The sequence below is a fragment of the Pholis gunnellus genome, assembly GCF_910591455.1.
Source record: "Pholis gunnellus genome assembly, chromosome: 15".
Taxonomy (NCBI): Eukaryota; Metazoa; Chordata; class Actinopteri; order Perciformes; family Pholidae; genus Pholis; species Pholis gunnellus.
Window position 1 is genome coordinate 2,408,547 of NC_136542.1, and position 12,587 is coordinate 2,421,133.

Sequence of the window (12,587 nt, forward strand, 5' to 3'; positions counted from 1 at the left end):
TGGTCACATTTGCGTGAAAGGGCCTTTCTCAAACTGTTGTCACAAAGTTGGAACAAACTTCATTATCTAAAATATCGTTGTATAATGTAGTAAAGTCAATACAACAATTATGCTCAAATTACACCATTTCTTTAGTAAATATTCTTGGATTTGACCGTTTTTATTATAAAGCTTTCCTGAAGAAAGTGATTTCCTGACAGTGTAGAGACTTTTGTATTTCACATAGATTTGATCAGGTAAATGAAACAGCAGATGTGTAATAATGGAAGAATATTCAGAATGTTTTTTACTTTTTTGGTTTGTGCTCCATGAGGGAGTTTTGACTCATGACCTCAGTGGCTTTAAGTAAAAACAGAAATAAATACGAGAGAATATTAAAGATTATTAAAGCAATGGGATTCTATTCAGTGCATATGAAACCTTGGTCAGTTGTTTGACAAGTAACTAATTTAAGTTAGAAAACTAAGCTAACAAAATAATTATAGCCTCACAATAATAAACAATGACTAAAGAATACTTTTGGTCAAAGGTTTCACATTCAGCAGCTAAACCACAAATCACTGAGGTGCTGACACTTCATGAAAAGAAAACATTTAAATAATTGATTCAAGTGTTAAATATTACAGTGCACATACATACATATATATATATATATTAATTTGGGTCCAATTGTGATTAAAAACGCCCTAAAACATAAAACCTGGCCCTCAATAAGAACTGCTAAATGACTGAACTTCACTTTTACATTCCCATCAGACATTTGGTAGAAAAAGCCATAAAGTCGAGGTTTTGGACCCTGAGTCTGAGAAAAACCCCACACAGCCATCCAGCGTATAGGAACCATGGCTGCAGTCCATCTGTGAGCTATAGATAAAAACAATAAAAATAAAGATTATCAGTTATTTTCAGATAAATAAAATCACCCTTCCTTTAAAAAGCGTCTGTTGCTGTTCGTTGTAGTTGATGTTGAAGGGCTCAATGAAATAAATGCATGTGGTTTACATGTTTCTTAAGTGAACTCTTACAACTTCAAACACTGATCGTGTGATCACGTTGCTCATCTTTCACCGACACAGGAACTGATCACGTGATTTCCTGGAAACAAAGTCTTCAAAACGTTCCCACTCGCTGCCGCCGGGGGCGCCAAAGCACAACGTTACCTGGTGAAGGAACAACAGCAAAGCTGCACCTGAGCTGCTACTCACAACCTCTTTTCTGTATTTTCCCCCAATTTCATGCTAAACTTTTAAACCAAGAGGTTTGTTGTCCTTCATCCGGATACATAGTGTTGTAGAAGTTAATAATAATAATAATAATAATAACAACTTTGTATAAAAAAGATTTGAAACCAAAAAAAAAAGATTTGAATCTGAAAATATAAAATCTGAAACTGAAAAATGAAAAAAAAAAATGTATTTAAAAAAATTCCAGAACTGAATCAAAATGATATTCAACCCAAAAAAACTTTTCATTGACTTATTTTTAAGTTGACTACATTGCTGTATTTTTCAATGTTCAAGACCACAACTTGAACTTTCAGGTTCAAATTTTTTTTCAAATGAGCAAAACTTTTGACCTGGATTTAGCTCCATAACCGTCTCTACTTCTGCAAATATGACCTGTTTTTTCACGTCAGGAAGACGTACAAGGACACAGTCGGGTGTCCTCTGAACAAGCAGCTGCAGCCAGTTAAAGACATTCGTCCGTCCACAGTTAAAGTACAGAGGGCAGTGGGTGGGTCCTTTGCATGCTCCAGTTTCATCCATGCAAATCAGGTGAGCTGAAGGCTTTAAACTCACAATTAATTTGTCCCTCAAAATGAAAGAGCAGGCGAGAAAAATAAAAGAAAGAATAAATGTTTCTGTCTGGAAAAAAAACATTTTATTGAGTAATCTGGTTCTTCCACAGGATTAAACCTGTTTTTTTTTTCAAATCCATATTTGAGCTTGCAATCGTTCAAATAGGGAAATGTAATGTTTGGTGGTACCTTAACTTTTCACTTTTCCTTCAACACGATCATCTGATCTACATACTTGCAGCATTTCGTGCCAATTTGCAAACGTTGGCATGCTAACATGTCAATATCATTTATACAGCACATTTCCACACATTCGCCTCACGGGGCTTTGCAGTCTGTACAGCAGACGCCCTCTTTTGACCCTCGATATGGAAAAAGACTCCCCAAAAACATGCACCACATTCTCTACCTGCTATCTAAACACCAGTACCATTGTCAGCATGCTAATGTTAGCATTTAGCTCAAAGACTCACAGAGATGCTAGCAAAGCTCTAGACTTCCTGTCTTGTTATATTCTACCATCACAACTCGCTTTATTTATCTACTACAGTCATTTCTTTTTATAGTGTGATATTGACATATTCATAAGTAGATGTTTCCTCTTTTGTATTCTTGTGCTTCCTCTCTTGTTTGATTTGATATTGTGTATTTATGTGGTACTTTTACATTGGTTATTCTTGATGACTCAGCTCCTGATTGGAGATGTGACCGCTCTGTTGAACCTGAACTTTGTTCGGCATTAATGTCCATTAGAAAAACAAACGTACAGTCACGTGACATTTCACTGCACCAGCCAGTGGTTAGGTGGCGTTTTGGCTCCATCCACCGCTGTTGAACTCAACCAGTGAGATCATTCTGCCTCTTCCTGCATCAAAGACAAACATGAACACAGTTATGAAATATTCATGCTCCTGTTTGTTGGAATCAAAGGGATTACCCAGCTCTGCCACACTTGGATAATATTCTCGTGCACTCGGTGCGTGAGGAGTGAGAGGTAATTTCCCTAATAAATTCTCAATGGCTTTCACTCCCACAGCGCTCGTCGTTACAATCAGACACACCTATGCAAGCTTTGAAAGCTATAGGCAATCTCCTTTCGAAACAGTCTTTGTAATATGAACTGGAAACTATTCGAGCCACTCCCCTCTGGCAGGAGGCCGCAGACTCTCAGGACCGAAACGTCACGCCACAAAGACATCTTCTTCCTCATCAGCAAGGGCCGGTACCCAGTATTTATTATTTGTATTCTATTCTATTCTTTATGTTTCTTGCTTTTTTTTGTACTGTTATTCTGAATTAGATTTTCTCTTACTATGTGTCTCTTACTATGTTACGCACCAAAACACACACAAGACAAGTCCATGTACTGTCACTTACAGTACACTTACTCATGCTGAACAAAATAGGCAACCGGAAATGTGAGAAAACGGTTTCACATTTAAACGCCCTCTGGTGTCTTTTCTGTCCAGACTGGCAGTAAAAGAAAGAGCATACACCCAAGCGAAGGTGTTTTCCATTTGCAAAACCACTTTACACTCATGACTCACACCATGGTATGCGGTTTGATATCTAAAACCTTCATTTCAAGTCACCAGCAAACAAAGAACCCATGTTGATGATGATTTTTTGACTCCTTTAAGTAACCATGTATATCTGTGCCCCAATAGGAAACCTCCATGCTTTATTTAAGTGACATTATCAACAATATTATCAACAATATATATAAGCAATCTGCATTTAAACTGTGTCACCAGGCAACAATAATGTCAAGCAGACATGTTGACTTACCTTTATTCAGGTACACTGAACCTAACTTTGGTTTAGTCTTTAAGTATTAAGGGTGGCTCAATGGGCCTTTTTACAGCAGACACTTTGACTCGAGGAAGACGCTTGTCCCAGAACGGAACCTGAAACTGAAACAGCTACACATTCAGCCATCATTCATCTTCATTATTTACACCTGTGCTTTTCCTCCGGTCCGTCAAACGGTCTTCTTATGACAAAGACAAAGCACATTGTATGGGATGCATGTAAAATGGTTGGCAACATATAAAGTAAAGTACACATTTTAGAACTCTAACCTTAATGTTGAGTGCAGAAGAGCTGCTTTTATATATTATCATGTGACAAAACAATCCCACCACAATGTTAAATGACTGATTAAGGCCAATTATTATTAATATATCATAACATAATTATATATTATCATAAGCTGTAGTAGTGCAGCTGTAACATTTTATTGCTGTGGCTCTTCTCAACTTTCACTGTACCGGCGGGAATCAGTTCCTGAAGGAAAGTGAAAGTAGTGTTGGTGTAATGGGAAAACCCTGTTTATCCCGAACACAAGAATGAGAGAGCTGCTAACTCTCAGATAAAAGCAGCACTCAGAAGGCAAAACGTGTGAAACCTTTCAAACTGGAGGTGAAACGATGAAGAGGTTTAAAAGACTAAAATCTTCGGGGACCGACCACAGTAGACCATTATTAGAGAGTAACAACACTAACACACAAGACGGTAAGACTCTTTTATGAGTTGGCTTTGTTTATAGATGTTAAAGCTCCTTTATTTATTTAGACTCATTATTTAGATGATTATTATCCTTTATAATATACTTATGCATGTTTTTGTTTTGTCTTTTTACTGTCATCTCTCTGCCTTTTTTGTATTGTTCTTGCTTTTATTGTTTCTTTTTTTACCATGTAAAGTGCCTTTGGGTACCTCTACAAATGAAATGTATTATTATTAACATTATTAGAACATCTGAAAACTGAGTGTTGAATTAACAAAAGATGGCTCAGAAGTGCAGTAAAAGTGTTTTTACTCTTCTGAATCACGTCTTCTGTAAAAACAGGTCTATTGAAGTGACACAGATATAAAACATGTAAAAACAATTAACAGTGGAGCAAATGGAAAGTGTTGGAGCAGTATCTGGACAACTGGGATAAAGTAGTTCTAATTATACTTCATCACACTGTTGCATGGCCTCTGGTGTGGCCTATCAGGATTCTTTCTGTACCTCAACAAATGTGATGAAATAACCTTGAGGAGTGCCTTGAAAGGGAACTCTGCACTACTGTGCTGCTTAATGAAACAATGAGCAGGTTAATGAGTAACTTGGATACTTGTCATTGGTCCAGGTTTTATTTTCTCCCTTGTTCCTCGCAACTTGCTTTGATGTGACTGAGTGTAAAGCTGAGATTGATGAACCAGAAATGAAAAATTATTGCAAATGAATTAATATTTTTACAATTATTAAAAGAAAAGCAGCACATTTTTTAATATTTAACAGCTCTTCCTATGTTTGGTCCAACAAGAACGTTAATTTGTCAAGAAACTAAAGCTGTAAAATAATTGGAGTGAAGTAAAAAGTACAATACTTCCCTCTACTGGCGTAGAAGTACAAAGTGACATGAGATTGAAATACTAAATGCAAGTACCTCTAATTTGTACTTAGTTACATTCCACCACTAGGTTTAACACTCATAAAGGAGTGAGTCAGCAGAACTGTGACATACATGTTTCATTTATTTGTATTTTACAGTAATATCTACAGTGTTTTTACCCTAAAAGGCTTGCATTTGACTCTTTCATAGTTCCCAACCTGGCTTTTGACAACGCCTCAACTCAGAACACTTTGAACACCCACGATGAACGAGGCCAGCAACGTGAGGAACAGATCACTCCTCCGATCACACTTCAGGAAGCAGCTCACCTTCCAGGTGTGACCCCTGATGCTTTGACCTCTGAGGATGGACCTCTTTGCTCAATGCGTCCTGACCTCAATGCAGAACGGCCTGTTGTTCTACTCATGCAAATATCTGTGGACCAGCACTTCCCAAAGACACCGGCCGATGTGGACCAGAACCTCCAGCGGCACCTGTTAAATGTGCAGGAAACTGTGCTCGAGGAGCTGGTGAAGCTGGCTCCACGGTTGCATTCTGAGGGGTTGATCCAATGCTACCATCGTCAGATATTTGAACACCTTGATGATCTACTTCAGCGCAGTAGCTCCTCCCAGAATAACTTACTGCTGATAAAGTGGGTCCTGCAGACATATCTGAGGTATCTATCTCTACTTTTTTATCCACTGTATCCACTGTACCAGGCTTGTATTAGAAGAACACTTGTATCAGAGACAAGCCTGTTTGTCATATTGTAGTATGAAGCTCCCTTCTTCTTCTGATCCGCTACCGTTTTCTCTGTTAAATTTGTGTTACTGCATTATTACTATTATTACAAACTCAACCCTTCCTGTATCTGTTCCAAACTAAAAGCCCAATATAACAATTATTATTTGTGTTACTTTCCAGTCAGGACCTGCTCGGTCATCCTGACCTTCAATACACGGATCCCATAAAAAAAGTCGACCTCCTGCTGCTCACACAGTGGGTATCAAGAGCAGAGGAACAATGTCTTAAACATGTGCAGGTAAGAATACTAACAATCTGAAGCTTGTACTTGTAGGCTAAATAGCTACCAGTTTCCAGCAGGTTTAAGTGTTTATGCTAAACTAGCTTAATGACACAACACGTAGCAATAGTGTTTTTAGGTAGAAAAAATGGTCAGAAACAATGACGGTGTGTATTTTTGGTTCACAGACAGATATCAGACTTTACCTGGAGAACATTCTGCAGAATGTGAGAAGCCACAAAGCTCACGATGAACTTTATGTGGACATAATTCAGGTACTTAGTGACCCAGATATTTTTCAATTAATTAACAATTAATTTGTTTGCTTTCTTTTTTATATTCTATTTGTCTGTCTGTTCATTTCTTGTAGAATGACATTGTTTCCTTTCTGTTGCTGTTTATCTTTCAGTGCATTGACGCCATGCCCAGAGAAGCACTCAAAATCAGCTCCAAACTGTCTGATCAGGTGCAGGAGGTTTGTTTGCGAGAGCTGCTGACGTTTCTGACAAGGTGAGAATACATTTTAGATTTCCACATAGACTTTATGACCATGAATATCACCATAAAGTCAGTACGTTGCATTGCTAAGACTGCATACTTTCTTTGGTTTGTAGGTACAGGGATGAGCAGACTGACATCCTTGCAAAGACAGCAAAAATGGACAAATCAGAAACAAAACAGTTCTTCGAGACTTTAAACAACTGTAAAGAACTCAAGTGAGTATTATTAATTCAGTTCCATTCAAACTAGTTATTGTTTCTTGAAGCATATTTTATTTGCAAAGAAGATTTCTAATTCAAACACACTCTTTAAACAGCTAATGCAGCATAGAAATGTAATTAAAATGCATGAATCAGCACAGGATGTACGTAGTTAAAAGACTTGGTGTAAGAAAATAGATATAATGACGATAATTGATGATGATGTCCATGCTATTTCCTCTCAGGCAGCACATCCACACAAAAGCTATACAAATAAAAGAATCCGCTCTCAAGGAAATCATGACCGAAGCCATGGCAACGCTTGAAAACATGGAGGCTTTTACTTTGAAACTTCTAAAGGAAATCGTAGCCGACATTGCGGAGGTAGCTGTTCAACTTAATCACAAATATACTGTTTTCTCACATTTCAAAAGCGGCATATATTTATTTTGAGAAATGATATTAATGTTTTGTTAAATTGCAGAGTCACCTCAAGAAATACTTCAAATCGGATAACAGGGAATTCCTCCATTTGATCGATGAAGTAAAGAGTCTTTTCTCAGAGCTGTCAGACTATCAGGATGTACAAACGGTACGTCAAAAGAAATCTGAGCTTTAACAGTCTTGAATCCTTTTTCCCTCTTTACTTTCTAATGGTAAAAGATTTTAAATATTAAACAATGACAATGACAACGAAAAACAAACAAACTAAAACTAAAAAAACACTTTTTTCTGATTTATGTGCAGCTTTGTTTTGCCATTTGGAGTCCGGCATCATGTCCACTTTTCAACATTTGTGCTTTTTACACTCTTATTATGTGTAAGATTTTCATTTATTAGCTATTGGTGTTTTATCGAAGGGTGCCACGTTCCGCCGATTCCTCGTAATACCTTCTTTACTTGCTATTTTTGTAGATTTTAATTGTTGAAAGTCGCTCAATTAACAGTGTAATCCCAAATGAAAAAAATACATTTAAAAGAAAGGAAAAAGAACATTTATGTTCCATCCTTGATATGATGCCGAAATTATAGACTCTATAATCTTGATTTAAGACATGGAAAGGTTCACCTAAGACTTGACTTTGGATTTATTAATATGGTGACGGATTAATTTGCTGCACTATAAAAGTATAGAAAAGGAACTCAAAAGGAAACTATATTACATGCAGAAAAAATAACGTAAATGATCTCTGAATAAATTGTAAAGAATATGAATTCATTGCATAATGTTTGTGTCTATCTATGTTTATGTTGCTTCGTTCTTGTTCTTCTTGACAAAAACTAAACCGTGTCTCTGTCCGTCTTTGCGTCTTCTCAGAGAGTGATGAACGAGGCCTACAAGCTCATCGCTCACATTTACTTCAAACGTCTCATCAAAATCAGCCAGAAAAAACTGAGGAAGTCCTGGCGTCCAGATGTTGGACAAACAGTCGCTGAAGATGCTGAGCTTCTTCACAACATCATCTCATGTCTGGTGAGATCAACGCTGTGCTTGTTCTCACGACTTGTTAATGACGTTGATCCATTAACGGCTGGATAAAACCTTCACTGACCCGTGTGTGTTGTGTTGTATCAGGTTCCTGGTGTCGGTCGGTGGAACGTCATGCTGCTGAAAGTCAAAGAGCTGTTGGAGTGCAAAAGTCTTGAGGCGACAAAGATGACAGTGGGAAGCATGCAACAGGAATGTTACAAGTGGAGGTAAATCATTCTTGTGTTTCTTACACACATATGTGTCCAATTTTTAAAATAATGTTGCCTTTGGCCATCTGTGTATGTTTAGAAGGACCGATCAATAATCAGAAACACCCAAAGACTTAAAATCTGTTCTGTTAAAGCACTAAAACTAGCCTTTGTGCTACTGGGTTAGCCATTATACTACTGTATTAGCCGTTATACTACTGTGTTAGCCGTTATACTACTGTGTTAGCCTTTGTGCTACTGGGTTAGCCTTTGTGCTACTGGGTTAGCCATTATACTACTGTGTTAGCCTTTGTGCTACTGTGTTAGCCTTTATATTACTGGGTTAGTCTATGTGCGACTGGGATAGCCTTTATATTACTGGCTTAGCCTTTGTGCTATTGTGTTAGCCTTTATACTACTGGGTTAGTCTCTCTTAGCTCTCTTTAGACTTTCCTAAAGTTAACGTTTTCATTTTAGATTTTCTTAAAGTCAGCATCTAGTGGCCATTAGTGGAAGTGCATCTCACTAACTCTTGGTGTTTTGTCTGCAGCGAGGACCTGAAGCTCCTGCCCGCGCTGCTGCAATGGAAGGGTCTTTCTAGATGGGAGATTGGGAAGGTGCAGAATGTCCTGGAGGTCCTCCCTGGCTTTCAACCCAGACCCACATCTGCATCTTGGTACTCCTGTTTTAGTTGCTGAGCTGCTGTACAAGAGAATCAACCGCAACAAGCTAAGAGGACAGATCTCAAATCTGATGTAAAGATTGAGAAGCAGTCGTGTTACAGAGGGTTGTTATAAACTACGACACAACAGGGATTAAGTCTGTGTAGAGTATGTCACTGATTTCCTTTCACTTGTTGTTGTCATGTAAGTCTTGTTTACTGAAAATTTGCAAAATGAGAAAATCTACATCCTGAATTTCAATGCAGTGGAAATGCTAATATGCTAATCAGTGCACTGTTAGGTGATGTGTTCGTTTTTTTGCAACTTAAGCTTTTAAACCATCAAAAACGTTGTGTTTTATTGGTTGTTAAAGGTGTTTACGTTCTTAAATATGGACTGAGGTTGAAAGATATATATTGTTCAACACTGAACATTAAGTTTTACATATGTCAGATTTGGCAACCTGTATGCATTTCGTGTTGCAGGTACGCATTTTGACATTAAGTACGTGCAATTTGTCAGTCTAAAGTACGCAAAAAGCTGGTGATGCCCATAAACTGTATAAAATATGGACGTAGGTTTCCAAAGAGTCGTGAAGCTCAAAGTGGGCGGCCATCTTGGTAGTGACACAACCTAACCGTTACTGAACCGTTTTATTGAACCAGGCTGTAAAACATGTTGATTTCTGCTGTAAAGTTGGACATTTTAACTTGAAGGTCTGTCAGGTTAAAACAAATCGACAGCAACACTCATTACCCCTCCTCACTCTGGCTGGTTCCTCAAGTGAAGACGGTTCTTTAGACTTTTTTGTAAAGGTAAACGAACCGGAGGGGACGTGGAAAGTTAAGATTGAAACCTGAATGACGTTAACGTTCCGCATGTATTGTATTTGTCCGTGTGTTACAGAAGGTTAAAACGTACGTGAATTTTCATGGAATTCATAACAATGATTGTAGCCAAACCCGTTATCCTAACGAGGGAACGCGCTGCAGAAGTTCCTGTAAAAGTTACCGGGAGAGAGGACCATGACTCTGCATCTCATTTTATAAAAGGGACGGTTTTTTTGTTGAGCTCTGATAATCAAAATTCAAGAACAAAAAATTTAAAAGCAGTAAAGGGAAAGGCAAACTTTTTTTGTTTTCTTTCACAGTTACAAAATGACGCTTCTTTTGTTTCAAACCCTTAAATGCTAAATTTTTAAAATGTTCTTTTATTTAATTTTTAGTTTACGGACTTTGAACTGCACTGATAAAGATGTTCTGTCTCTTTATTATAATGTAATATTTTAATATTATTTATTAAATTATTTATTTATATGAAAACCTCCCTGTACTCACGACAGTCATCCGCACATTTACAAACTTCACTGTTAATAGAAAAGATTCTTCTCTTTTGGTTGCTGAGTATTTTTTGATTTGTATATCTTCTTCTTATCTTCATAAAATCAGCTTAAAAGGTGTATATATATATATATATATATATATATATATACACCTTTTAAGCTGATATATATATATATATATATATATATACTCTAATTTCTACATGCTAAACCTTTTGATAATGGTTAAACTACAGCTGAGTATTGGTTTACTGGTTTTAATTCCCTCTTCATTTCCAGTACAAAGTCCTATTTGCTGCTTCAGTGTCACAGCTTTTGTATTGTATTAATGTTATTTATTGTATTCTTCTGTGGTGGTTATTTTTGTTCAGAAGCTTATAAATGGGGTTACAGGGACACACACAATTTCTTTTGTCAGCAAATCAATCAATAAAAGGATTCAATAAAAATTAAGATTTTGGCTGCGTGTTCATTGTACCGTCACCAGATGGAGACGAACATCAACGTACAAATCGGGACTTGAATGGGACTTAAATTGTTGCTCCACAAAACAGATCCCAGAACAGTGGGTCTCGATCTGGGAGGTTGGAGCCTCTTACAGTTTTTGTTTTTTGTGCAATTGCCAAAACACAAGAACACACGTATTGAAGCCTCTGTGTGTTGTTTGCTAAACAGTGCCATTGAAATACCACACTCAATTATCAATCACCTGCACCCAGAATGCACCTGTGAAAACACCTGTAACTAAATAGATCACTTAGAAATCAGAGCTTAAATACTTTAAATAAACACAGTAATATGTTTATGTCATGTTTAGTTAAAGTTATTGTGTTTGATACGGTTATGAGTAGATGAGTAACGAGAATAAACACATTGCATTTGTGTTCACAGTCTATATTCAGAGAATGCTGCAAATTAAAATTAAAAGACTTTAATTGTGTTTTATACTAACGCTATTTATTTTGGTGTTTGTGTGGAAAGTGATGCAAAAATGATGAGTTTTGAGTGTCGGCTCTTACAAGGTATTTAGAATTTTGAGTTATGTTTCTTTTTTTTTTAATACAACTTTATTGTCCATCAGTGGGAAATTAGCTCATACATAAAGAACAGTACAAATCAAGAATAAAACACTGTACATTCGTGAAAAATACAAATACTTCATATTTATCAAGAATTGTACACATTTGAGGTACTTTACTCAGTATTTCCATTTTCGTATACTCAATACTTCTCCACTACATTGCAGAGGTAAATATTGTACTTTTTACTGTACTACTTCTCAGAGGAAACATTTTGGAACACTTTTCAGAGGGTTCCACCTAGAACCGAACAAAAATACCTAAAATCATCTCTGCAACCCAGACCCTTTCCTTACTTTAGAAGGGTGCTAACAAGAATCCACCTGGGAGGTTCTATCGAGAACCCTTTTATATTCCAAGGGTTTCATTTAGACCTCTCTCAGGGTTCCTCATGATTTGGTGCAGTGCAACCCACAGCAATCATTCTAAATGGAACCGTTAGTCTCAGCAAGGAACCTTTATTCACAAAAGGGTTCTTCAGAAGTAAATTGTTTCTTTGGAACCCTTTTTCTGGTTATATTTTGTGTAACGTATTCTGTATCTTAGTAAACAAACTCTACTGCAGAAAACAAACGGTTAAAAGGATTCTGGAGAATGTCTTGCAGAGCTTTTGTTTGATTCATTCATCTCTGAGCTATTTTGGACTTGACTGGGAGATTCCGCAGTATTCGTCCCAACACGATTTTATTTGCGATTCAAGCGAGAGTCGTTTGAAGCAGCGACAGAGCTGCTTTCTTTCACGAGCTTGTGCAGAAGTTTCTCTCTTAACATGCACAGCAGAGCTTCACCACATACCCACTTATAACGAGGGGGAGTGAAAGCAGTGAGGCCACAGCCAGATGAACCTCTCAAACCTCCCCTGCTGCTGCTTCCAGTCTTTGCAGCCGGTCGTTCGAGGACGTCCACATGTGTCGA